Source organism: Aphelocoma coerulescens, chromosome 2 (genome assembly GCF_041296385.1).
Source record: "Aphelocoma coerulescens isolate FSJ_1873_10779 chromosome 2, UR_Acoe_1.0, whole genome shotgun sequence".
NCBI classification, from domain to species: domain Eukaryota; kingdom Metazoa; phylum Chordata; class Aves; order Passeriformes; family Corvidae; genus Aphelocoma; species Aphelocoma coerulescens.
The window spans coordinates 138,589,807-138,615,308 of record NC_091015.1 but is presented as its reverse complement, the minus strand read 5'-3'; the positions used below and the strand labels follow the sequence as shown (position 1 = coordinate 138,615,308).

General features: G+C 42.2%; 1 long non-coding RNA gene across 2 annotated transcripts in view; it reads left to right on the top strand.

The window, feature by feature from the left end:
• LOC138105959 (uncharacterized) overlaps nt 1-25,502 on the top strand; it is a 74,129-nt gene that overhangs the window by 2,352 nt on the left and 46,275 nt on the right. Inside the window, exon 2 of one of the 2 annotated variants that reach the window (XR_011148827.1) lies at nt 22,468-22,565. This is a non-coding gene — a long non-coding RNA (uncharacterized lncRNA). The remainder of the gene's footprint in view (nt 1-22,467; nt 22,566-25,502) is intronic. The other variant, XR_011148828.1, reaches the window with a different exon arrangement.

Here is a 25,502-nt window from a genome sequence, read left to right as displayed (position 1 = left end):
CATCCAAATATTTTCCTCTGGCAGTCTGGCAGGCAATGCACAGGCATGGCTGCAGTGCCACTGCAGTGTAACACAGGCAGGGACCAAAGGGAGGAGAAAAGTGAAGAGAATCAACTTTGAAGCAGGTTCCAGGAGAAGGAGGGGCAGCCCTGGCTGAAGCCACCCTGCTTTGCTTTAGGTAAGAGTTTTCCTCAAGGTCACCATGTGCAGTGTCTCTGAGTTGGCCCCGAGCCCAGACAGCCAAACCCCCAGGAAGATGGGAGTGGGCTCAAGACCCTGACACTCCATTTTGTCCTTAGGAATGTCCACTGCCCACTTCACCAGCCATTCCCTGAGCTAATGCTCCCTTTTCTTTTTGTTTTTCCCAAAGCAAGCTAATGTAAGCAAAGGAAGGACTCCGCAGCAATGCTGACTGCTTTTGCACTGCCAAAACATTTCTCTCCACACATAGTGCTGCAAGAGGTTCCCACATACAGTGTTGATGACCTTACACCTAATACATTCCTATGTCTGAATCAGAATCCTAGTAGAAATGCTCACTGATATCTCGGACACTCTCTTTAAGGCCTGGGAAAGTGTTGCCTGAATACTGGTGGCTGTTCCCTTCACTATGGCATGGACCCAGACCGTGTCTCAGAAGCATCTGCACCTTGGGTGCCGCCCAAAGTGTTCTTGCTCAACATCCTTTTTTTTCCCCTCCTCTTCCTCCTCTTTGTGGTATGGACAAGCAGTTGTCTTAATCTACTACATCTTAACAGCTTTTTGTCCTGTGGGGAACATTGTTGCTAAATGGGTGTTTCAGAAAGGCATCTTTTATTTTCCCTAGGAACTCCTCCCCTCCCACATTCCCCCATTTTTATAGTATTGCTAAAGTGTGAACTCTGATGCTTTGTGAAAACCTGGTTTAGTCAGGAAAACTTCATCCTTACCTCAGTATAACTACTAGGCTTTTCTGGAAGGTGTGAGTAAACTTGAAAATATTTAATTGTTTTTGTATGCCAGAGAATGGGTGAAGACATAGTAGTATTGAGATTAAATCAAAGTGGCTACTTCAAAAAAATCTTGCAGACACATCGGTGTGTGTGGATTTTCAAAATTACAGTTAGCACCTTTGTAATAATTTGATTTAATCTAGGGAGGCTACATTTCCAAAACCAGGTGCTAATGCTAATGCACTTACCACAGGTCACCCAACCACATCAACACTCATATCAGCAGCTCCATTGTGTTTTCAAGGACACGACATAAAGGTATCAGCTCTTGAGTCAGAAGTCTCCGGAAAACAGAAGAGGTCCTCAGAAAAATTACTCTGAAGAATTTACATGTCCACTGCAGTTTCCTTGGTGCAAATGCACAAACCCACAGTCAGTTCAGGTTACAGTTTGGGAGCAGTTTTCTGCGTTTTGTGCTGGTACCCGGAAAGCCACTCATAAAGGCAGCAATGTTTAATCATTCCTGGCCAAGAAATTCCTGTGTTGGCAGATCTGTTGTGCTGTATTCTCATATTTCTTACACCTCTTGGTTAGAGCACAGCTACACTCTATTTCTGCTGGGGATTTTTGGCACCAGGGAAATCCATGTGGTATAGGAAAGTTGTTGCAACTCTCCACAACAGCAGCAGTTTTTTAAGCATGCTTGACAGATATATTAGTGGGGTTTTTGCATTGACTTATGTAATACTGATAAAAATTTGGGATCTCAATGTTACTAGGATGCACTATCATTAGGGGACTGCTCTCTAGAACAGTGGTCTCAAACTGTTTTGGTAGTGTACCCCTATCACTAAAAAAATGTTGAGCATGCATCCCCAATATTATTTGTATTTTTCATTTATAAATTATATATATCTAATGTCATTGTGATATATTATGTACATTAGAAAACATAGGCAAAATGAAAATTAAAGAAGGATAAGCTAAGATAAAATTCATTCATATTAATGGTACAGAATATATTTTCTTGCTGCACCCCAGTGGATTATCTTGCACACCCCTTGAGTCTACACACCTCACTTTCAAAACCAGTCATCTAGAAGATGGGCTAAAACTCAAGGAGAAAAAACATGATAAAAATGAAGAAAAAAAACCTTACCCCTTAGCCTTGAAGTACCTCCTTAATGCAGGTGGTTAAAAACTTTTAAAGCCTGGTCCAAGACTATGAAATTAATTCCCTCAGGAGCTAAGACAATTGCAAACATCATCATCCAAATGTAAACAACGTTCTTTAACCTGCCTTTATGACATAAATACATTGCAACATATACATTAAAGAGAAGCATCCAAATTATCAAAGCGAATCATCCTACAAACGTCTCCCCTGGGGCAGAGGAAGAGAGAACAAAGGAGGTGTTGCTTAATGCACTACTGGAAAGCAATTGGATGTTACTGCAATGAGGTGAGAACGTGAATAGACTAGCGTGTGATAGAAAACCGAATCTATTGCTGTTTCTACTCAATTTTAAAACTGCACCAGTGTGAATTAAATGTTCATTTCAGGTCAACAGGCATTACATATTCAATTTTTAATTGGGTACTACTTGTTTTTGATTTTTTAATTGTTTTCTTCCTTCCACAGTGGCATCCTGACTGTAGAACCATGAGTAAATTACTATAAATCATTGACTCTAGCTGTGTCTGGCTGTAAAATAACCTAATTTCTTGAATTCACTTCAAGAGGCTTTCTTGGGTAATATTTCAGTACAGCTGGATTGCTTTGTTGGCACAGCTTTAAATATAGATCAACCTTTAAATTGCTTGCTTCCAAAATTGGTCCAAATAAGTATTCTGAGTTGTAAATTGAGTTAATACACAGGATAGTGAATTCCAGCCTTCGTGGAGGTACAGTACTGTCTTAACTAAGGGTGACATTTATTTCATCTTTGCTACCTGGCTAACTCCCCTAGGTACTCCATGAGGTGGGATGAAGCTGCAGCCAAGAATTTCTCTGCTCCTGTGCCCTTTGCACAAGGGAAAGTACTAGAAAACACGGGTTGCATGCTCCCACCTCGTTTACATACAAGTCATTCATCCAGAATCTCTTTTCCAGATGCATGCAGGAATGGGAAGAGACTAACTTCATACTTCATCCAATGCTTTCCTGATTATGACAAGAAAGCAGTCTAGGTTTTGAAGAGATTAGGGCTGGCTAGAAACTTCTGTTCTACATTGGAAAATGTACTTTCTGGGGAAAAAAATTGAAATTTTAGAGGCAATTTTTTACTTTGTCAAGCTATATCTATTTGGCTGGCGTTCCTCAGAAATGACATCTCTTGCTGCAGCACAGGGTTTTCCCTCTGACTGCCCTGGCTGGTATGTTATGAAAGATGTAGTTTGACCAGCTTGCTCTGCCAGTGGGAAAGAATGGGACAAATTTACTTAAAACAACAAACTCTTTCTAACTGTGGAGCTAGACTGCAATGGAAAATGAAAGTTTAACACTGAGATGACTGGAAGCAAAGATTTTTAGCATTGTTCAAAGTGATTTTCTACCGTGATGTTTCCTAACCTAAAGCTTTGGAATTAATGTCCCGTGCTTCTCCAGGAAGTACCTTGAAACATGACCCTTAAAAAGTTGAATACAGCTATTGATATATTTGAGTACAGAAGAATAATGATTGGTGGAAAATACAAACAACTTTTTTGACCAGTATAACAGTAGATAAAATGGTGGCAGAATTTGTATGTTAATAGATTCAGAGAATCACAGAACGATTTGGGCTGGAAGGGACTTTAAAAATTGTCCAACCCCCCTGCCATGGTCAGGCACATTTTCCACTATACCAGGCTGCTCAAACCCCCATCCAACCTGGCCTTGAACATTTCCAGACATGGGGGAGTTCACAACTTCTCTGGGCAACCGGTTCAAGCGTTTCATCGCGCTCATCACAACAAAGTGTTTCATGGTATCTGATCTAGACTTCTCTCAGTTCAGAAATGTTGCCTCTCCTCCTGTCACTCATAGACTCTGCTAAAAAGTATCTCACCAACGTTTTTTTGTAAGCCACTTCTAAGTATTGAAAAGCCACATTAAGGTGTCCCCAGAACCTCCTCTTTTCCAGACTGAACAACCCCAGCTCTCTCAGTCTGTCTGCATAGGAGAGGTGCCCCAGCCCTCTGATCATCTTCGTGGCCTCCTCTAAACCCACTTTAACAAGTTTATGTCTTGCCTGTTGCTGAAGTCTTATCCTTGGTGATTACTAAGTGCTTTTTTCACGTAGGAAATGCAGGAATGTCAACTGTCTTTGGGATCATAAAACAGGATGAAAAGGAATAATGACACTTCCCAATTTCCTGAAGGAAGGGGAGTCTGAATTTAGCTTGATGTAAAACAAGATCTTCCTTGACAAGTTTTGCATAAACCTATCACTTAGCTTTTCTCTGGTATTAAATGCTTCTGAAGCTGATCTGAGTATAAAATAGGGCATTTTAGTAACATTTCCATAACATGATGTGTAATAGCTCAGGAAGTATACGAGCAACTTGCCTCTTGTCCACTCTCTTATAAATAATGCATGTTTTGTATCAAAGCCAATATTTTAAATCTACAACAGACATAGAAGGCACAAACAAATGTTCATGTGGGAAAACAAAAATGCAGGATTAACTCTGTTGGTATGAACTATTTGAATCTTGAATATATTAAACCTTATTTCTGAGAAACTGTTAACTTTAAAAGTAAAAGGTTAAAGTAAAAAATAAGCTGTGGTATGATGGCAAGTAGACTGAAAGATTTGTGATTAGAAAAAGTATGACTTTCTAGTATTTCTAGAAGTGTGCCTGAAGAAATCAGTGAATATTATTGAGAGTTACCATATTGCTCAAAGTGCTGTTACAGAAACATGTCTTCTTTCTTTCTTTTTTTTTTCTGAAATTCTTGGCCAAAACATCACCACTAGCCTTATTTGGTTACATTCCTTGATTTACAAATGTGCTTGATGAATTTTTCTGCTCTTTCAAGTGAATTAATTAATTGGTATTTGTGCAATGTTCTCAAGACAGAACTACCTACAATGAACTACAGTAACCCATAAGTGCTGCTGAAAATCTAATCAAAATTCTATTTTTCATAACCAATCTGCAAATGACCCTCAGTATTAGTAGAATTTTACACAGCGCAGATTTTGCCTCAGACTTCTGGACATTCAGTCATTGCTGAATGTTCCTGCAAATCTAATATCAATTTGGCCTTTACCCTCATCTTTAAAGGAAGTCATATTGTCAAGTTATACAAGCAATTAAAAACATGCCAAGTTTCCTACTCTTGTTCCTTCATCTCTCAGAAAAGGTGGTTTTGCACTTATTACCAGGAGGCTTTTGGCTGATGTGTGCAACCCAATAGACACAGATGCAGACTGGCTACCTTGAACTGCAGCTAAGCACAGCTGTTGTTGGAGCTGGAAGCACAGAACATTCTAGTATTTCATGGCCTGGAGAGCATGTTAAACCAGCAGTGCTCATGGGGAGAAGAGGACAGCAGACCCCTTAGCTACTCCCTGCTCCCCTTCCCCTCCAAATACACATATCCTTGGGCATTGTTGTTGATGATATTAAATAGCTCTTAGTATGGTCCTACTGTTAGGTTCAGGAAGAATAAAATTGCAAATCTGAGTGTCCTGTTCCAATTGTACATTCAATGGCATGAAGTATGGGTAGATATTGACGTTGCTGAAAACAGGCAAAGACTTAAACAGACTCAGCTGCACTTTGATCCCACTGAATGTGAAGTACCTTCATCATTTAGTGTGTGGACTCACAAAGTTACTCTGATGTTATCACTCAATGTCCCAGTCTGTATCATGGGATAAAGCACACATGCTGCTGTTTACATAGTTTACAGCAAGTTTTCAGCCCCATGTCTTTAAAAAGTGACTGATGTTTCACTGTAGTACCCACATCTGACTTGCCAACCTTCCAGGCAGCAACAGCAACGTGCTCCTGAGCTGGGAAGTTGTTCCTAGCAGACTCCTCCAAGATTAGACTATTGAATTACATGGTTTGCCTGTAAGTTCTGGAGATGCTGTTAACTCTGCCAAATTTTCAGTACAGTGGAACTGCACTTCTCTGAGGTTATGACCCTACACCACAGCTGGGAATTAGCATGGACAAAAATCTCACAACCTGCATCCGATGTCTTCAATCTGTCACATCACCAGCAAACCCATGTGACTTGCCTTCAGAGGTCAGGTGTCATTGCTGACATATCCTCTTCCTATCCTGGATGTCTGATTTAAATCCTTATGAGATACCAGGATAGCAACATGCAGGAACAGATCCATTTCCTGCCTGGATCCATGTAGGACAGCAGGGAGAATAGACGTGTGATGAGCTTGCAGAGTGTGTCAGCAAACACTGATGGACTTGGAACCTTCTGCCTTGGGGTCAGCGAGGGTAGACAAGATTTCTCACAACAATTAATATGCTCTAGCTGCTGTAATATCTTCCCCTCCCCTCCCTTTCTTTTTTTTTTTGTTTTTTTGCTGCGGGCTCTGGCAGAATGGCTTCAGCACAGCTGGCAAATAATATTTTATCTGTGGCATCCAGCATCTAGTCTCCACTGGGTATGTGTGGTGTGCGGGGTCACAAGCAGAGTGCCACATCTCTCAAGAAGAGTTTTGGCTATTGAATCAGACCACTTGTGGTTCAACTCGTTTTAGATGGTATCACAGACTGGAAAAATTTCTGTATGAAATTCTCCCTCAGCATCCTTGTCCAAGGATTTCCCGCAAATAATGTGGTGCCCTAGGGTAGACAGAGTAGCTGGTTATAGACTTTGTGTGTCTTACTGCTGTAATTCTTTGTCTTCAGTCTTCTTGTTTCACATTCTGGCATCTGTGACACTCCTTAGCATTGACTGGTTTCTGCTTTTCATCTTGCTCACACCTTTGGCTGTTGAATGGAGCTAGAGAAAGTCCAGGCTTCACCAGAGTGCCTAATTCTTCAAATCAAATCCATCTTTGCAGGTTTGGTTTTGGCTTTTATTTTTGGCTAATGAAGACAGGAATACCAACATTGCTAACAGTGATGTTTGTTATCTTCACAAAATTGTTTCTACCTTTCTTCCACTCTTTTCCAAGGTCTTTCATTTTCAGTCTTCTGTTGTGCACATGCATTTTGTTGCATTTTTAACTGTTACTCTTTTTTTTCTGTCTGACCTCTTGTTTTGTTTATAGCCTTTGTCAAAGAATTTGTCCTTTATGTTTTAGTGGGTTGTCCTGGTCCTATATCCAGCAAAATTCTAATAAAGTCTTCTGCAGGCTGAGTCAGTGTAACAGTCTCAGTCTGTCCCCTGCAAGGGATCCTGGCTAAAAGATCTTCATTAGGAAGTGATTCCTGTGTCCCAGCTGCTCCAGTATTTGAGACACTCCCCAGACACCTTCTCAGTTTTGTGGCCATCTCAGTTCAAATGCAAAGATGAACCTGGACATGTGTCCTGTGACAGTTTTTCTTCTCCATGAACAAGTTCTTCTACAGCTTTCCTATTTTCAGAGTCTTACCCTTGAAAAAAAAACAACTTTATTTTTGCATGTGTATCTGAATCTTTTCTGCCTTGCCTTTATCTTCTTCACCCAGTGGGAAGATAATTTCTTCCCTTCTCCAAGAATCTGTCATAGGCAGAACAATCATTTTGTAGTCTTCCTTCCTTCCTCTTCAGGTTAGAGTCTTCACAGTTTTCAATCTTTCTTCTATGCCATTTCCTTTCAGAAATCCCCCTGAGCCAGACTTTCTTTCAAAATATTTTACTGAAGATGTGATTGCATTTTCTTTAGAGTACTCCCTTAAATGAATTTCTCATTTATTCATATCCTTCTCAATCTTTCAGCTGTTGCCATCTGTCATGGGCTGCTTATGTCCACCTTTCCCTTTGCTAGATAATATCTTTTATTCATATATCCCATCTTACATTTCTAACTAGTCTGTCTCCATGACCTGCACTGATGAAGCTTTCTCTGTGGGGTTATGTTCCCTCTCTTTTCCTCCCTTCACAGACATTCCTCTGATATAACTCACTCCAGATTTTCTTAAGGCTATTTTATAGGCTGTTAGCACTTGAGTTTTCTTTTATTTTCTATCATTCACATGAGCTCTTCTACATATTTTTCATTATTTTTCACAAAACGTCTGGCTTCCCTAAAATCTGCATGCTATAGACTGTTTAAATAGTTAGCTGTTGTAGCACTACTATCCGCAGTATACTCGCACAGTGAATAGCCTGCATTTGAAGTAAAATGTTGGAATGATTTGCAAGGGCTTTGACTCTTAAACTTGTAAGCTGTGGTCCATTGTCTACCACTGCCATTATCAGTGTGCTATTTCTGGCAAATACCTTGACTATGACGTCGATTATATGCTCATCAGCTGTGTCATGTTTCTGGATAGAAGAAATCATAACTTAGAGACAGCAAGTAAATTTTTTCCACATGCAATCACAGACCAGACAGCCTCTCTGCAAACTGTGTGGTCAAAGCAGGGTCAGCTAGAGCAGGTACCCCAGGACCCCTGGGGTACCCCCAGTGACTGGCCTCCAGCTGGGGCTTGTGCCTCCCATCACAGCCCTCTGAGCCCAGGTTGTGGCCAAGGGACAAATCTGCATACATCAGTACAAATACTTTTTCTAGAACTTTACACGACATTGGATTCTGGTCTTTGCTCTAACTTTTTCCGAGTAATACTTGATAGTAGCAAAATTTTATCCATTTGCTATTCATCTGCTTCTTGTAAATTTGTGGGGGATTTTTCCCCATAATTTCTATACTTGTATTTAGTATTGTTTTTTCTCATCCTCATGGGCCTGTCTGGCTGTGTTGAGTGCTTTGCTCCTGAAACCAAGGAATCAGGGTAATTTTGCTGGTACCCAGAATGTTCTAACTGGAATGTGAGACGTCCACATGCACTGATGGATAAAGCATGGGGTCTACAGGACGGCCATGCCCTACTGGAGGAGTAGATACAGCAGACAGAACTCATAGGACACTCTGAGGGCAGTAAATTACTTATTTATGCAACTGATTTGAGTCTCTATTAATAAACCCATGTTTTTCAACCCTTCCCACGTGCTGAAACGACTACAAGCATTTCTTTCCCAAAATAACTGTATTCCCACACTCTATATTTTATATATATATATATATATATGTATATATATATATATGTATAATATATATTATATATTAGTAGTCTGGAGTCAGCACACCTAGATTTTCTTTGCAAAGTCTGGACTGTAACTGCAGATACCAGAAAAACCTGCCTGAAGTTTTGGCAGAAAATAATTTTAGTCTTGTAAATATAGCAGCTGTGGGGAGCTGGTTGCTGCTGATCTGAGCCTGTTTCCAGGCTGCAGGCAAGTCTTTATCCTGCTTCTGGCAAAACAATCTTCTTGCTTGTGAAGCCTCTCCCTAAGCTTTCACTTTTGCTCTAGCTGCATATGCTGTGTATCAATCTGTGGTTTGCTAATTTAAACTGCTGTTTGTTTATCTCCTTTGTCCTTCAGAATTTGCTCTGGGTCTTTTGTCAGGCTGCAGTGCCCACATGCCTGCTTTGTGGAGAAAAAAATTTAAATCCAGATTTAAGTCAAGAGGTTTTTTTTTTTTTTTGTCTTGATTCTCTCCATATTGCTACAGATGACATAGATCTTCTGAGGGCACTGAACCAAGAAGTAGCTAATCTGTTGTAAAAGGTCTTAAGTGTTGACTCTTCTATGTTTGCATGTGTGTCTGTATGTATATACATATATCTTAAAGAAATATTACATATATACTATATATGTTTTTATTCAAAATTCAGTATCTGTAGGTCTGTAGTGTATTTGAGGGTATGTCATGTCAAGATCTTCTCTCCCTACATCTGCATTGCTGGTCTATCCTCTCCACTCTCTGTCTGCCATCCGAGAGGAGGTGGATCCTAATGGACTGTCCTGCTCACCTCTCACACACTAGGGAATGGGTGGCAGATCACAGAATATAGAAACACTTGTGTTGGAAGGGACTATCTGGTTCCAACCCCCTGCCATGGGCAGGGACACCTCCCACTAGACCAGTTTGCTCAGAGCCCTGTCCAACCTTCCTTGAACATTTCTAGGGATGGGGAGTCCACAGCTTCTCCAGGCAACCTGTTCCAGTGCCTCACCATCCTCACGGTAAAGAATTCCTTCCTAACCTCTAATCTAAACCTACTCTTTCAGTTTGAATCCATTTCCCCTGTCCTGTCACTACATACTCTTGTAAATTGTTGGTGGTCAAATCTCAGCCTAAGGACAGGCACTAAAACCCCCACTAGCCTAAGCAAAAGCAAAACAGGAAGGTGTGGTGAGCTGTGATGGCCTTTGTTCCCCCACTTCTCTGTATGGCAGGTATCTGTCCCAGACTTGCCTGGAAATGACAGAAAGGATCATACGGGAAGTTACAGCAGGGTTTGCTGTCAAACATCTTTGCTGAGGAAATACAGTGTAGATGGGATAACAACAAGAATGGCTTCAATAAGAATCTGTTAACACAAGCCTGAAGCTAAAGTTGGGCTTTCAACATAAATCAGCTGATATAAAACCTTTTAGCATATTTGTGTCAGAAGGGCTCCTGTAGTGAAAAAGGGGAAAAAAATAAATGTTTGCCTGATCAGCTTCCTCTTCTGTAAATAGAAGAGGTCACTACTTGTATAATTAGAACTGAGCACAGGATGTATGTTGGCATACAAAAAGCCATAAGTCTAAGGAAATAATACATATTTAGTCTGAATCTCTGCTTAGAGAGAGGTTTAGGTCACACACTTCACAAGGTTTTCTTGTCTGGAGTGAATGGCAACAGATCGATAGGACAGAGGGATTTCTTTACCACCAGTAGACACACATTCTTGTGTACAAAACAGGTGTTGCCCAGAGTTCCTGTAAATAAAGGAAGAGTTTCAAGATCTTTCTGACTGGAAAAACATAAGGCCCTCGAGCCTGATTTTCCCCTGTAATGACAGAAGGGGGGTGAGGGCTACCCGATCCCACTGCCCTGTGCCACAGCCTCAGTTGTGACACTGTTTTGAAGAAAAATTATGCCAGATTCATTTCTCTCAGTAGCAGCAGCCATTTTGCTGCTCTGAGCTGCTCTAGTGAGTTATAATTTGAGGTCCAGCATATCCAACCACCTCTGTGCTGCCCTTCTTTTGCCATGAAATACATACTGAGCTGCTGAGGGTGAGACTCTGGTCTTCTGCATTCTTGCAGTTTTTTAAGTGGAAAGTTGTGAACTGTCCTGGCTGAGATTTGGAGGTAATCTTCCACTACAGTTCCCTTCAGCAAACTGTACAGTTTTAATACCAAGTAGCTGACAAAGTGGTTGTTAACAGGGCTGTAAAAATGGCCTATGTGTTGCAAAGGCAATACAGTACCAAGAATTTGAGACCTTTTCTTACGAAGACCCTCAGCCAACAGTCATCTTAGGGAAAAACGTCTTTGGTAATGATCAAGGCTGAGCAAAGCCATCCCAGGGGGTCCCTCGTGGCAGTTGGCTCACCAGGCTGGTGCCACCCTGGCCAGCACAGCGGCTGAAGACTCAACCCCCACAGTGGATTTGGTGAGAAGGAGTTGCAAGGCCATCTATTACTGCTTTGCTTAGAAGACGACAGCAGAGCCTGGAACATTTCAGTTTCTCTTTATGTATACAGGGCATGAGTGTGAGCCACAGACAAAATGGTCTTTATAAGGCAACGATTCTGGGGTGTCCAGGACAGCACTAAGGGGATGATCTGTGCTCTGCCACAGCGCAGCTGTGGCCAGGTGGAGGAACCTCGTGTTCCCCGCACTCATTTCCCCCCCCAGGTAAAATGGGGGGCTGGGTGTGGTGATGGTAGTGGGAGCCTGTGCGCAGGCACCAGAGCAAGGTGGGGGCATTAGAGGGGAGGGGGAGCTCAGAGTCCTGCAGATCAATGTCCTGGCAGCCACTGTGCAGAAGGAGCCAAGACTGGGTTGTAGCTGAGGGAGGATGAGAGAAAAGTAGTTTGCAATCTAAATTCTTGGCAGCAGCAGAAGCTGCATAAAATGCTGTTGGCGTTGCTACAGCAGTGGCCTCTGAGCTGCGCAGAAGCCAGGATCCCCACCTGGGATTTGGAGCTAAATTCTTCCTAAATGACTGGCTTGCTGTCTTCTGCCCTTAGTGCTGTGGCCACTTATACAGAGGGACAGCATAGGGCTCTGCTGGAACCATTTTTTGCCCCAACAGGTTTGGATTGGTCACAGTAGCCAAAGGCTACAGTCTTTTCTCAAAGCGATTTGGTATCAGTCACCCTCAAAGTTTGCTGTCCTTGTTGTGTGGGCATGGTTGCTCTGCATGCATCCATGCTCTGGAGCTGCATCCTTCCTCTTGCATGCCCTGAGGAATTCTTTCTGACATACTGAGTCCAGAGGTACAGACTATCTAGGGGTTTTTTACCCAGAACATAATGCATGCTTTAAAAAGAAATCCATCTTGCAGCAGAACAGAGACATTTTTACTGAATTTCAGGCTGTCCTGGAAGTCTACAAAAGACAAAAGAATGTTACACAGAGAATTTAGTACACATTAAAGTGAAACAAAACCCAACAAACTATTCAAGATCTGCAAGCAGTAGGAACCATTTAATGAGATTTACTTACTATGTTTCAGCTCTCTGAGGCAATGTAATATAGCTGCAGCTAAATCTGAAGTTTTATGTCTTCCTCCTGTTGAGAGGCTGAATGCATTACAACAGTATTCTGCCAAGCATGTTTTGGATGATAAAGGCAGCATATGAAACCTGGGAAGTGCAACAGGGCTGCTTGGCTTCAGACAGCACAGTAACATGGACAGAGAAGGTGTTAGAGCTGGTGCATTGTGCAGTCAAGGAAGGACTCTATGTTTGAAACAGTCCCCATCACTCAGCAATAGCTGACTCGAGCAGATACGCTAGAGATGAAGTGGTTGGATGCATTCAGTTGTGGTCTTCATGAGCAGTAAATGGTGTGAAAGATTCTTCATAGAATCACAGAATAAACTGAGCTGGAAGGGACCCACAAGGATCACTGATCCCAGCTCCTGGCCCTGCACAGCACCATCCCCTGCACATCACACCATGTGCCCGAGAGCATTGTCCAATCACTTCTTGAACTCTGTCAGGCTTGGTGCTGGGACCACTTCCCTGGGGTTCCTGTTCCAGTGCCCAAACACCTAATGGGTGAAAAACCTTTTTCTAATATCCAACCTAAACCTCCCCTGACAAAGCTTCAGGCCATTCCCTCGGGTCCTGTCACTGCTCCCCAGAGAGAAGAGATCAGTGCCTGCCCCTCCTTTTGCCCTCACAAGGAAGTTGTAGACTGCAATGAGGTCTCCCCTCAGTCTCCTCCAGGCTGAACAGACCAAGTGTCTTCATCCCCTCCTCGTTTGGCTTCCTTTCAAGTCCCTTCACCATCTTCATGGCCCTCCTTTGGACGCTCTCCAATAGCCTTATACTGTTATATCGTGGTGCCCAAAACTGCACACGATATTCAAGGTGAGGCCGCACCAGTGCAAAGCAGAGCAGGACAATCCCCTCTTTTGCCCAGCTGGTGATGCTGTGCCTGGTGCACCCCAGGACACAGGTTCTAGAAGTCATTGGGGAAAACATAAAAGCCCATTAATACCACTTTAACTGTAATTTCCTGGACTTGTCTGAACTCACTGTGTAACATTTATTGTTCACATTTCTTACTGTAGATTACATGTTCTCTAATGTGATTAAAGTGTCTGTGCATGGGAGTAAAACACCCAGACTGGAAAACTAACCACTCTCCGGGTTAGACAATTGAACTCCCAATTTGAGAAACAGGTCAGATTCAGCAGTGTTACATCTGTACAAGTTCCCAAAGGAGTGAAAACATGAAACAGTTGTCTTTTGTCACGGGAGTTTGTAAAGATTCTGAAAATGGCTCAAGAAAGTTCAGCTCCTGTGAGAGTGAGTCTGGGGTGTTTCATTACTGGGAGGGTTTGATTCTGTATTTACTCATTCTGGTTTTATTACTAACTTCAGGAGAGTTGATCCTGAGCTAGTCCCACACAGGTAACAGCAGAAGCAAAAATTTTTGCAACTCTTCAGACTAACAAAATGCTCCTGAACAGATTAATAGATGTGAGTTAATACTGAGGAGCTAAGAGCTCTTCGCACATGTACATGTAGCAATGCTTCCTACCTCATTACATGGAAAAGTAAATATTATTCCCATTTTTCCAGTTAGCAGAGGGGCACAAAGAGATCCAGCAACCTGCCAAAGGTGAAGGTGGGAATTGTTGGAAGAGCTTGGAATAAGATCTTATTTCTTGTGACTTCTGAGTTCTCTGAGTTCTTAGAGTATGTCAGGACATAGATCTGCTCTGGTTAAGACTGTGGATAACCACCCACTAACTACCCTAACCCAGGTCTGCTGTGGACTTATGATTGTTTTTCAGTTGAATTACCCAGGATAGTAATGTTAATGCCATCTGGACAAGGACAGATCACACCTGATCGGGAAAAAAAAAACAAACCAAGAAAGAAAGAAAAAAAGAAAGCCTTTAGGGACAAAACTGTTCCTTCAAACTTCTTTTGAGCATACTTGAACTGGCAGAAGGATTTTGCACCACTTCAACACCTTTTGTCAGATAGCTGTGAGGCATTTCAGCTGGCATCAGGAGCCCTCCCAGAGGAAATAGCACCCCATGGAGTCACTGCTGGGTGTGACAGGCCTGGAAGCAAAGGAGCAATCAAATGCCAAGCCTATCTGATGTTTTTTTTCCATCTGTTTCTCTATCAGCATGAAAAATGCAACTCGCCACCATCTCAAGGGAAGCAAATTTGTGTGATCACCTCTGTGTCTGCATGTCCCTGCCATCACCTTCTTTCAGCCTACTGCCTGCTTTGACCACACTTAATACGAGGATATAATGTCTCGATACAAAATTATTTTCCTGCATAACCCAGCATAAATAAGTTACCAGGGAGAGGAGAGAACTGAATTTGAGTGGTCATGAGATCCTCCCTAGTGACTTCTGATCCTGATGGCTGAATCAAACAGCTGGCAACTGACGTGTACCATGAGCTGTGTTAAGATTTTATCTATACAAGACAGCCAATCAAGAAATAAGAATCCTCAAGATAAAGGACTCTACACTACAAATGGAACCTGTTGGGGAAGAAATGAGATAATGAATGTAACCAAGAGTGGACTTAAGGTCCACATTGTTTGTCTATCAATATTTGTTTTTTATACTGTTATAATTGTGGGTTGTTTCCAAGCTGCCCCACAGATCTTAGGTTTTAGCCTGTAGAATTGCCCACAGATTTTGAGATAGGAAGGTACTTAATAGTCAACTGTATGTACTTAATTGTAAGTCAAACTAGCTAACCTATTTACTCAGGAAAATAAGTGTTCAGGAATGTCTTTACTGATGAAAATCACATGTTGTCAACTGAATATGTGTTCCTTGTCCAAGAATAAAGCATTGACATTTTTTAATGCAGAACAAAGACACTCAGACTGTATTTTGAGGGGAAAAAACCTGAAGTTTGAGAGAGGTATTTTAGGTTACCTCCTTCACTCAGCACACATGCTCCTATTTTAGGGTTTCTTCAAGAATAAAATGATACTGGAGACACCAATCCTTCTTTTCACTCTTCAATTCCTAAGCAAAAAGAAGTCGACAGACTAAGCATGGATGTGGTCTGTGGCCCTACTACCTAATTACAGTGTGTGTCAGCAGCAACATGTACAGCAGAAGTTTTCTGATGTTTGCACATGGGAGAAGGAGAATCAGATCAGACTTTACAGTGACACTCCTTTGCTCTTGATCTGGGGCTCTGCAAACTCTCCATGGCTTTAAGGGTGTAGCTTTCCTTCTTGGTAGTTACTCCCAGTCTTTAATCTCAGTTCAATATACAATATACAAGGTTCAGAGTTACAAATGCTGCTGATATTTCAGTAGGGAGAGGTGCTATGGATGGGAAGGAAGAGAAGGAGAGAGGAAGGAAAAGAGAAATTAGAGGAGTGACAGAGGAAGGGTGGGAGGAAGACTGGTTCACTGTTATTAGATTACAAAGACAAGTGCTTAGACAAGGAAATTATTTTACTGCTTGTGCCACCGTAATTATTTCCCCTCTGTGCATGCTTAGGATGGTGCTGATTTTAATGTCAGAACCACAATTAAAGCAAATAACTCATGTTCTCACTGATAGGACAGCACAAAATGAATTTAGAAGAGAACAAAACTGCAATTGCACAGATCTATTATTTCCTAAGTGCCCGAATTTACCATCCAAGCATCAGTAGTTTTAAATAGCTTGAGTTTACTGAGTCAATGCAGCTTATAAAGCTCTTGGGATCAGAAGAAGGCAGAGAAGCCTCTCAAGTACAGTGCCAGGAAGCTTCACAGCCAAAGCAGTGACAGCTGGAGGTGGGGATTTGGGACTGCTGTCAGTTTTTTAAAAGATTGATGTGTTTGGAGAGCAGGACATAATGTCAGTGGCAGAGAAGAAGCAATCTTTCATCTCACGGTAAGTAGTCTGATGCAGAAAGCAGCACCTGAACATCAGTTCTACTTTGCTATAAGCAAAGCAACCCAGCTTCCAGGCTATCATGAGCATCCTTCTGACCAGCTTTTACTGGTCCCACAGACTTCAACTGCTGCCTGGCTTCCAAAGGTCAGCGTGCTCCCCAGAGGGTCCTGCCCAGCTGCTCAAAGCTCTTTTCTGACATGAGCTTCAGTCTGTGGACTACACAGATTCTTAAAAACACAGCCTCTAGCTCCTATACTTTCAATTACAGTAACTGTGTAAGTTTCAGCTGTGTTCTTCCTGGCACCTGTCCTTGGAGGAGGCTCTGTGGCCATGATTCCAAACGGATCAAGGGGCATAACTTTGTCCCAAGTTCTGTTTGTTGTTTGTGAAGGAAGTAAACAGCTCACCCAAGCAGACTGAGCTGCTGCTGGGGTGTATTACAGCTGGTGGTGGGGTCAGTGGCTCTGACCCAGGAAGAGATGACCCGTCTGGGGAGACGGTCCCGAAAGGAATCGCCTTCCCGAGGCCCGGTGTCTTCCCTCAGCTGCTGGCAGGGGGGCCCTTGCAGAGGCTGTCAGCTCTTTAGTGATTGTCAGCTTGTGATTCCAGCTCAGCTCTGCAGGGCACCTCCAGGCCAGGCCAGGCAGAGACGAGAGGCCCGTGTGGCTGGTTCTGCACGGAGGCAGCTTTATTGTTGGTCCCCTCCGGCGAAGGGGAAAGCCAGGGATGAGAACTCGCTCTGCACAGTGGCAGAGGGCTTGCTTTTATAGGGATACAGGGGATGGGTGAAAGCCAATGGGTTACAAAGAATCTGCACAGGGTCTCCTAAAGGATTGTGGGTCTGTCTTTCCTCGCCGTGACCAAAGAAGTGGTTGCCTTTCCAGGGAGTCCTGCTGGGCGATTTCGAAATCTCTTATCTCAGCAGAGATCCCTCCAGGGCAGGGGCTGGGCATACCCCACAGGGGTGCACACAGTCCCTGTGGTATGGTGTCAGAGAAGAGGGGGAAGTGTCTGAACTTGATTACTCTGCAGTGATTGTACAGAGCATCTGAGCAATATGTCACATGGATTGGATTGCTTCCCAGGGCCAAGTGCTTGAAATTATGATGAAGTGGCATCTATATTCCACCTCTTGTTTTTGTCCTTCCCACAGAATCTTTCTTACAGGACTTGCCAAAAGGAGAAGACAGTTTCCTTTTCTGCACTTATAAGGCATATGGGCCTCAGTGTGAGCAGAAGAAGAAACTTAGCTAAAACAGCATTTTCTTATTCACCATGTCATTCCTGAAATTTGATCTTGCAATGTGTTTGTAAGGACAGTACTGCTATTTCATGAAGCATTAGTGCACTCAAGTGACTTTAAGGAGAAAGGGTGGGCCTTGAGGTCAAGTGCATGCTGGAGTTAGGGCCAGCACTGAAGAAACCACCAAAGGCACAGGGAGAAAGCAAACAAATTGTGTAAATAAATGGGTGAGGCTTATCAACACAGAGAAATACCTGATGGGGGAATATAACAAAGACATAATAATATGACATGAAAGATAGTAACATGTCTAATATTCACATCATAACATTATGACATATTATGCTGTATTATGACATAAAATATAATAAAAAGACACAAGAACAAATAACAGAGCCAGACTCTCATGAGTAGTATCCAGTGAAAAGACAAGAGGAAATAGGCACAAATTGAAATACAAAAAACTCTGTTTAAATATAAGAAAGAACTTTCTTTACTGTGAGCAAGATCAAACCCTGGCACAGGCTGCCCAGAGAAACTGTGGAGACTTTCCTTGGAAGTGTTCAAACCCCAAAAAGGCATTGTCCTAGGAAACCAGTTCTAGGCGACTGCTTTAAGCAGGGGGTTGGAATGGAAGATGTCTGTGATTCTGTGGCTCTGTGAAATCCACTTATGAAGCAGGTGAAATGTGGCAGCCTTAGCAGCACTGTCCCCAGTAACAGCTGAATCATCACACTGAGAGTCTAGAAGCCACAGGTTGAATGCCGAAAGGCATCAATGCACACTGGAAATCCTCCATTAGTGATGTGATAGAATTGCTTTCGTTAAATAGCTTATTTAAAATCATGGTAAACAACAGGTCAAAGATCTCTTCTGTCCCTGTACTGTGGGATTTGATCACTAGTGACTAACACAGAAAAATTATAGGCCTCTGCACTGATCAAAACATCATAAAACAGAAGTGGAAATCCTTGCTTTGGCCACTGTCCTGGGCTTCAGTATCTGTATACACAGCTATGATTCCTGCTTAGCCTTTCATTAAATACAAGCAGTGGAAACAGCTGAAAATGCTTTTTAAAAAAACTGTCCGATGGAATATTCTGCTTAAAATATCATGTGTGTATTGTCACAGTTCGATGGAAATTGTGCAGTGTTTCAGTGCCTGCAGTTTATGAGGCAGAACCATCATTAGTTAAGGAACCTTGAACTTTTGGGGTCATCTTTAATGATGTATTTCAATGAGTGTCATTTTTGTGGGGCATGCATATAAGAATAAAGTCTGTGTATCCTCTTTTTTTTCACACTGTGTGTTCTCAGGCTGAAGATCTTCCTTCTTACAATTTTTCAATGAGGTTTAAATTCCTTTCTGTATCTTGTCTCACCCTTCCATCATTCCTTAGATACCAGAGCATCCTATGAAATCTGATCCTGTTGGTTTCAATCCTCAGCTGCCCATTTATGTACTGAATGGAGAGGCAGGGCAACTACAAAGGCTGGAATCATGATGGGGAGGCAAGAAGAGGCACAACTTTGCAAGCTTTTCCTTTTTTTATCCTTTTTTTTTTTTTTAAGACTTTTTACATTTAAAACCTTAACTTTTGTGTGGTTTAGTTACTTGACATTGGAAGTAGCAAAGGGCCCACCTGCTACTCCTAGATGCTATACAGCAGCATTAATAGTAACATACTTATTTGTAATAGAAAACCTTTCTTTGGCAGCAAACAACTTTATGTTGAACTACACAGTGACTGTTGTGAATTTACCTCAGTCTTTCCGTTAGGCTTTGATGCTAATCTAGCATAATTGTCAGATATTAACTATACTGTTAAAATAGATTACTGAGACAAAGCCCATTAAAGTAATCAGTGTTTGATTTTAGACAAAAGAAACTTCAGATGCCAGCATGTGTAGGTGAGAGGCTGAATTCACCAAGAACAGAGACACTTAAATTGTATCATTAGCATTTATGGACTATTCGTGTTTATTTTGTGCTGAAAGGGCCATTTCCGTTCTGGTATCGCTGCTAATTTGGAAGGACTACAGCATCCGTATGAGCTCAGAGCCACTGCAGGAGGTGGCACCTGTGGTTAAGGCACTGAACTGAGAGTTGGAAAATCAGAGATAGATCTCCTACTCTACATCAGATTTCCTGTGTAAATTCTCTATACAGCCCAATCCAGAAAAGCAATCAGATGCCTAATGTGCAGCCCAGGTGGAATTTGACCACCTGGATGCAAGTGACAGCAAACCTGCTTCATCCCGCTGTATCTACTCTTCTGGGACACCTGTGTTTTCACCTGTAAATTTCTTAGGTGCCCTCTTTGGCCAGCCTATGCAGGGCATGTAATCCCTAGTTTATTTCCATATTTGGTCTCACGAACTGCACATCCCTGCCCCTCCAAGGGGCTATTCTGATGGGTGATTGGGCCTAATTCAGACCATTCACAGTCAGCAGCAAGGACAGGCATACACATTGGAATGTATCCTGATGTAGGGCTGCTGGTGGTGCCAGTAGTGCTTGCTTTATATGAAATACATTTATCTATAATCCTTAACCCTTTTCCCACGGGGTAGCAGACTACAAATGTGAAGCAGTATGGCCAAAGCTTTTGTTTACATGACTTGGTCAGAATTAAAGTCTTGCTTGTTTAAAACTTCCAGCACCAGATATCCCCATCAGCTTTGTTTCATGAGTCCTACCAGCACACCTCCCAGAGACATCACTCAGGCCACTTTCCAACTAGCCTGGTCTGTTTTCCTGTCGGCAGAGATGACTGAAGCAACTAGTTTCTAGGCAGTAAGTCTGATATTCGATGAATCAGAGGTCTATATGCAGGAACCCCATGTCTGTGCAGAGTACATGCAGAGGAGGCCTCTGCTCCTCCAGCAATCTCCTGCAGGGACAGCTGGTTTTTACAAATCCCTCCAAAGTATCCCAGTGACAGTCCTGATGGTACATCTGCACTGCAAACTGCCGAAACCTTTTCACCACAGATCCATGTGATAAGACTGCAAGGAATATCCCTGTCAGACAATTTCAGCAGTTACAGAGAGATAAAGCCTGGAGGAGAATGTGCTATTTCAAATGCATGCATACATATTTATTTTCTAATTTGCTAAGCTTTAAGATTATGCAGATATACAGCAGTGGTTTAGCCTGAAGTTAAGGCAGCTATGGAGCGTGTGCAAACATAAAAGGGTGTGTTGATCTGGCTTCTTGTTTAGAAAAGTTTTTAAGGTTTGAGGGGTTGATTTTTTTTTTTCCTGAAATACATACAGCAGGAAGAATAAAGACTGGCAAAATGCTGCACAGAGCTGATTTTAAAGGGTCATTTGAGAAACTAGTGCTCTCCCCGACTGCTCTTGCTGAATGCTTGGCCAGACAACTGAGACCCCATGGCTCTCACCCATCATTGCTGCAAAGCCCTGCCAGTTGAGTGGCCATTGGAGCTGAGGAGCCAAAAGATTGCTCTGAACTTCCATGAGCGTGATATGAAGGAGACACTTTGAAAATGTGACGAATGGCTTTCAACTGTGTTATCAAAATTTGGTTTGTTTCTTAACTACAAATTCCCACGCACATTTAAACACTGTAGAGTAACACCTGTGTCCTTGCACATGGAAGTTCTCCTAGCTAACAGATAATCCAGGAACAGACTGGACATTAAACAGCATCATACACAAATGACTAACCAACTAAATCATCATCCTAAGGACTTACAGTTAGTGGCCCAGCTTTCAGGCTTCGTCGCTAATTTCAAATTCTGTGGGAGAAGTAATTTCTGCATACTGACAGAGCTGGGGGTTGTGAACTCCACCCACTGGTGACCTACATTTTGGCTGTCTAGTCTGCCTCTTCCCAAGAACTACCTACCACAAGCAGCCACTAGCAAATTACTGAGCATGCATCCGACACTCCTAACCACACACAAAACAGCTCAGTTTAGGAGAGTCTTGCCAAAATAAGCACATCCTGATTCGCATTGGAATGGCTGTCTGAAGGCAAAGGCAGTTAAATATTTCTCTGGAAGTTGTTTTTTTTCTTGCTGGAATGTAAAAGGTCCTCGTTTCCATGTTGATGTACTTTCAAACTCCATCAATTTCATGCAGAAGTCCTTATTCTGGGATACACATTGAAAAGCTTGAACTTTGGGTCTCTTTTTTTCCTTACACAGAACCAGGTGGAGAGAAGGCATCTTTGGAGGATCACAACCATGGAAAACCAAGTTCAGCATGCCTGAATTAGAGCAAAACAAAGCCCAGTGCACTCCCTACTTTGGTGTATCCTACTTGCCCCTTCCCTGTGCTGGGCTTCACTCCCACCCAAAAGCTTTGTCCACACCTGAGGAGGCATCAGGGTCAGAGTGAAGATGGCCAAAGCTGTGTCTTTGGTCCAGCTGCCAGCTCCAGCTGTCAGCAGAGGCAGGCTGTCATTGCTTCTCTGGCTGCTAAATCCTTCACAGCTCCACATCTGATGTCTTACAAACATTTTGGAATGAACTAATGTGCAGATTTGCAAACTGCTCATATGAACCTGTGCCTCTGGTTGCAGTATATCTTTTCAGAGCCATGGCAGGCAACTGGCTGCCCAAAGTCATGAAGTTTGGCAGAGCAAGTGGGAATTGGTTCCAATCAGGGATGCTGAATATCCTGAGTGACCAGTGGATGTATGGAGGGTCTGGGTATGTGCAGCATCTGGCATTTCTGTGTTTTCTGTTCTCTGCCTAGGGGCTGGGTGAGCAATGACCAGGCTTTGCAGTTATTTTCGAGGGTTCTGGCTGCAGATGGAGTGGGTGAGTGGATATCCTGGTGCCTGGTGGTCTCTGGTGAGTGGGTAAAGGGACATACAGTTATGTGGAGGGGGTAGAATGTACTGGAGGCTGGGAGAGAGGGGCTGTAACTGGGACATTCTGGAGGACAGACATGTGGAGTTAACCTGTGATTATTTTAGAGACTTGAAGGAAATTTTTCAGCCAAAAGAGGAGAGAGCTGTTCCTCTGATGCAAGGAGTCACACTGATGGCAGGTGAGAAGATTTTCAGGCCTTTCTGTGCTTGGTTCTTTGTGAGATGCCAGCATTCGTCTCCCAGTTTGCTCAGGAGGCAGCAAGGGAGTGGCTGGAGGCACGTGGCTTCCGCTTGGCTTCAGCTCTGCCCAAGACAAGGAAACCCTCGAGATGAGATAAGGCAGGTCTGATAGGGAGCTTGCGTGTTTTCAAACTTTCCTTTCCCTCCACAAAATAAACAAAAGAAAGGAAAAAGGAAAGAGAGAAAAATATGTATAGGGTTGAAGAATACCACTAAGAATCACTATTTTCATTTCTTTGCCATTAAAAATATTGTTTTGCTGCTTTGAAAGAACACCAGTTGTTTAATTGACCCCAAAAAGGAAATGGATTTTCTGTTCTTTTATAAAAACCTGATGTGCTGACATTTTTCATCCTGAACTAGAATTAAAACAGCCGCAGTGAGAAAACTCAGTGTATTTTATTCATCAAAGAACTGAGACTATTTTGAGGGAGTGGTTGAGGGAGACTGTAGTTTCATGTTACATTTTCTTTGTGAGCAGTGCAGCCCTGGATGTGTTTTGTTTTGAATTTTTTTTTTGGAGCTCTTTTAAGCCAGTTAAAAGATGGGCTCACTGATCCAGTTTGCCGGGCACACAGTCATTCTTGGCACAACTGTGAGGGCAGCAAGGAACAGTGCACGGGGTGGGGAGCAGACAGGCTGGTCAGGCTCTGTCAGAGAATAAAAGATAACATAAAACTATGAAATTGTGTGGTTTTCGTAAGTGAAATGCAGTCATTTCTAGAATTAACCATGATGTGTGGTTAACAATATTCATTGGCGCTGTAAAAAGGCAGAGGTTGGGAGGAGAGGAGGAATCTAGTCCTGAAAGAGGAGACCCAGGTTTATTATCTGGGTGTATCAATACTCACTGTTTTGGGTTGGGTTACATATTTTAGTAAATACTCCCAGAAGTTCAGCTCTAGAAAATAGAACTGTTTGTTCTTTGAGATAACTGCTCATCGTCTCAGGATGCAGAGAGACTTCAGTGTCCCATAACATTTTGGGAAATGTCTTAAATTGGCATTAAATCTGTAGTTGTGCTCATAGGAAAGGCTGGCCTGAAACAATGTTTCTTTATGCACAGGGACTTTGCTTCTATTCAAAATGATCCAAGTCGGGTACCTGAAATAATTTGTGCTGGTGACTGTTGATACAGTAGAAGTCCATGGATTAATGTTGCATAGCCACTTTTTGAATAGCTAGGAGAACAGGTTTCTTGCATGCATCAGTTAATTAAGGGACAAGTTATAAAGGCAACTGAGCATGAATTATGGTAAGGCTGAATTCCTGTCATCTGAGTCACCCGTAGGAGGAGGAACTCAAGGAGTCCTTGTGCAAACATACCCTTAGCCAGAGTCAGGAGGGCTGCCTGGCATGCAGCAAGGCAGCTGGGACTGCCCAAGGAGTAAGGACACCCCAGTCCCATCTCTTTACACTGATGTGGCCTCAGAGACTCTGCCTAAGCTGGAGCACCCAGGGGTGCTTTCGGAGTCCCACAGTGGAAATGATTTATCAGTAGGAAACATCAAGATCAAGGACACAAGGGAATGCGAGCCAGTGGTGATCAGCTGGATGTTCTGTGTTAAAGCATGTTTGTAAAAAGATTTAGAGACACAAACCTACAAAAAAATCACCACGATCATATTCTTGCCTTGAGAATTAAAAGAAATTACAAAGCATTGTCTTTGTAATATCTGAATTCTGATATAAATTTAGTTTGTTATTTTGCTTGTATTTTTAAATACAAATTCTTGTAAAAGAGAAATGACTGACCAACATTTGCAGAGAAGACAATTCCTAAATTAATAGCTGCCTATTTGTCTTGCATGTTTCCCTTTGAAATCTGAGGCCTAAAAATAACTGAAGAAGTAGATCTATCCTGACAAGAATGTTTGCAAAAAGTGTAACAAATCTACAGTAGAAATATGATTCTCAGAGAAGAAATCTGATTCTCAGTGTAAAGGCTCAGGTAGAAGAATACTGAAATGGTGTGTGACCTGTTGGTCAATCAATGTATTAATTCTCAGATTTGTAATGCTAGCAAATTTTTTCCATTAATTGCTGACTTGTAGAAATAATCAATTAATTATTTCATATGAATGAATTAATAGAGGAAATATGCATAATCAGACATTAATTTAAAAAATTAATTCTGGTGGGTCTACTTTTTTAGGGAAGACAATCCAAATGGAATGAGTTTTGGGCAAAATAAAATAAAAAGGAGAGAGCAACAAATGGCAAGCGAAATCTGAAATATTTCAAGCATTTCAAAGGTATTTTACTCCTCTAAAGGAACTGAAAGGAATAGAGGAAGACCCATGCAACGTTCCCACTGCATTTTGGACATTTATTGGCATTTTAAAAGAAATTACAAAGAAGAGGAATTTGAAAATCAAATCTAAGCAAATCAAGATTAATATGCCATCAAAAATGAGCTGTAACAGTACACAGGACATTATATACACAAGTATTAAAGAACTAGCATTTGCTGTTCGGTGAATGCCATAGGGAGTATGTGCATGTATATGTGTGTGAGCATCTGTGTTTGGACACACGTGCATATATATGCACCAGTATTTGTACAAAAGAGAATATGCACTAGTTGTGGAAAAAGTGTTTTGAAAGGCAGAACCCTGAGATTCAAAAAGGCAGAAGAAGACAGTTTTGAGAAAGGATGATGTCTGTTTATATTTTG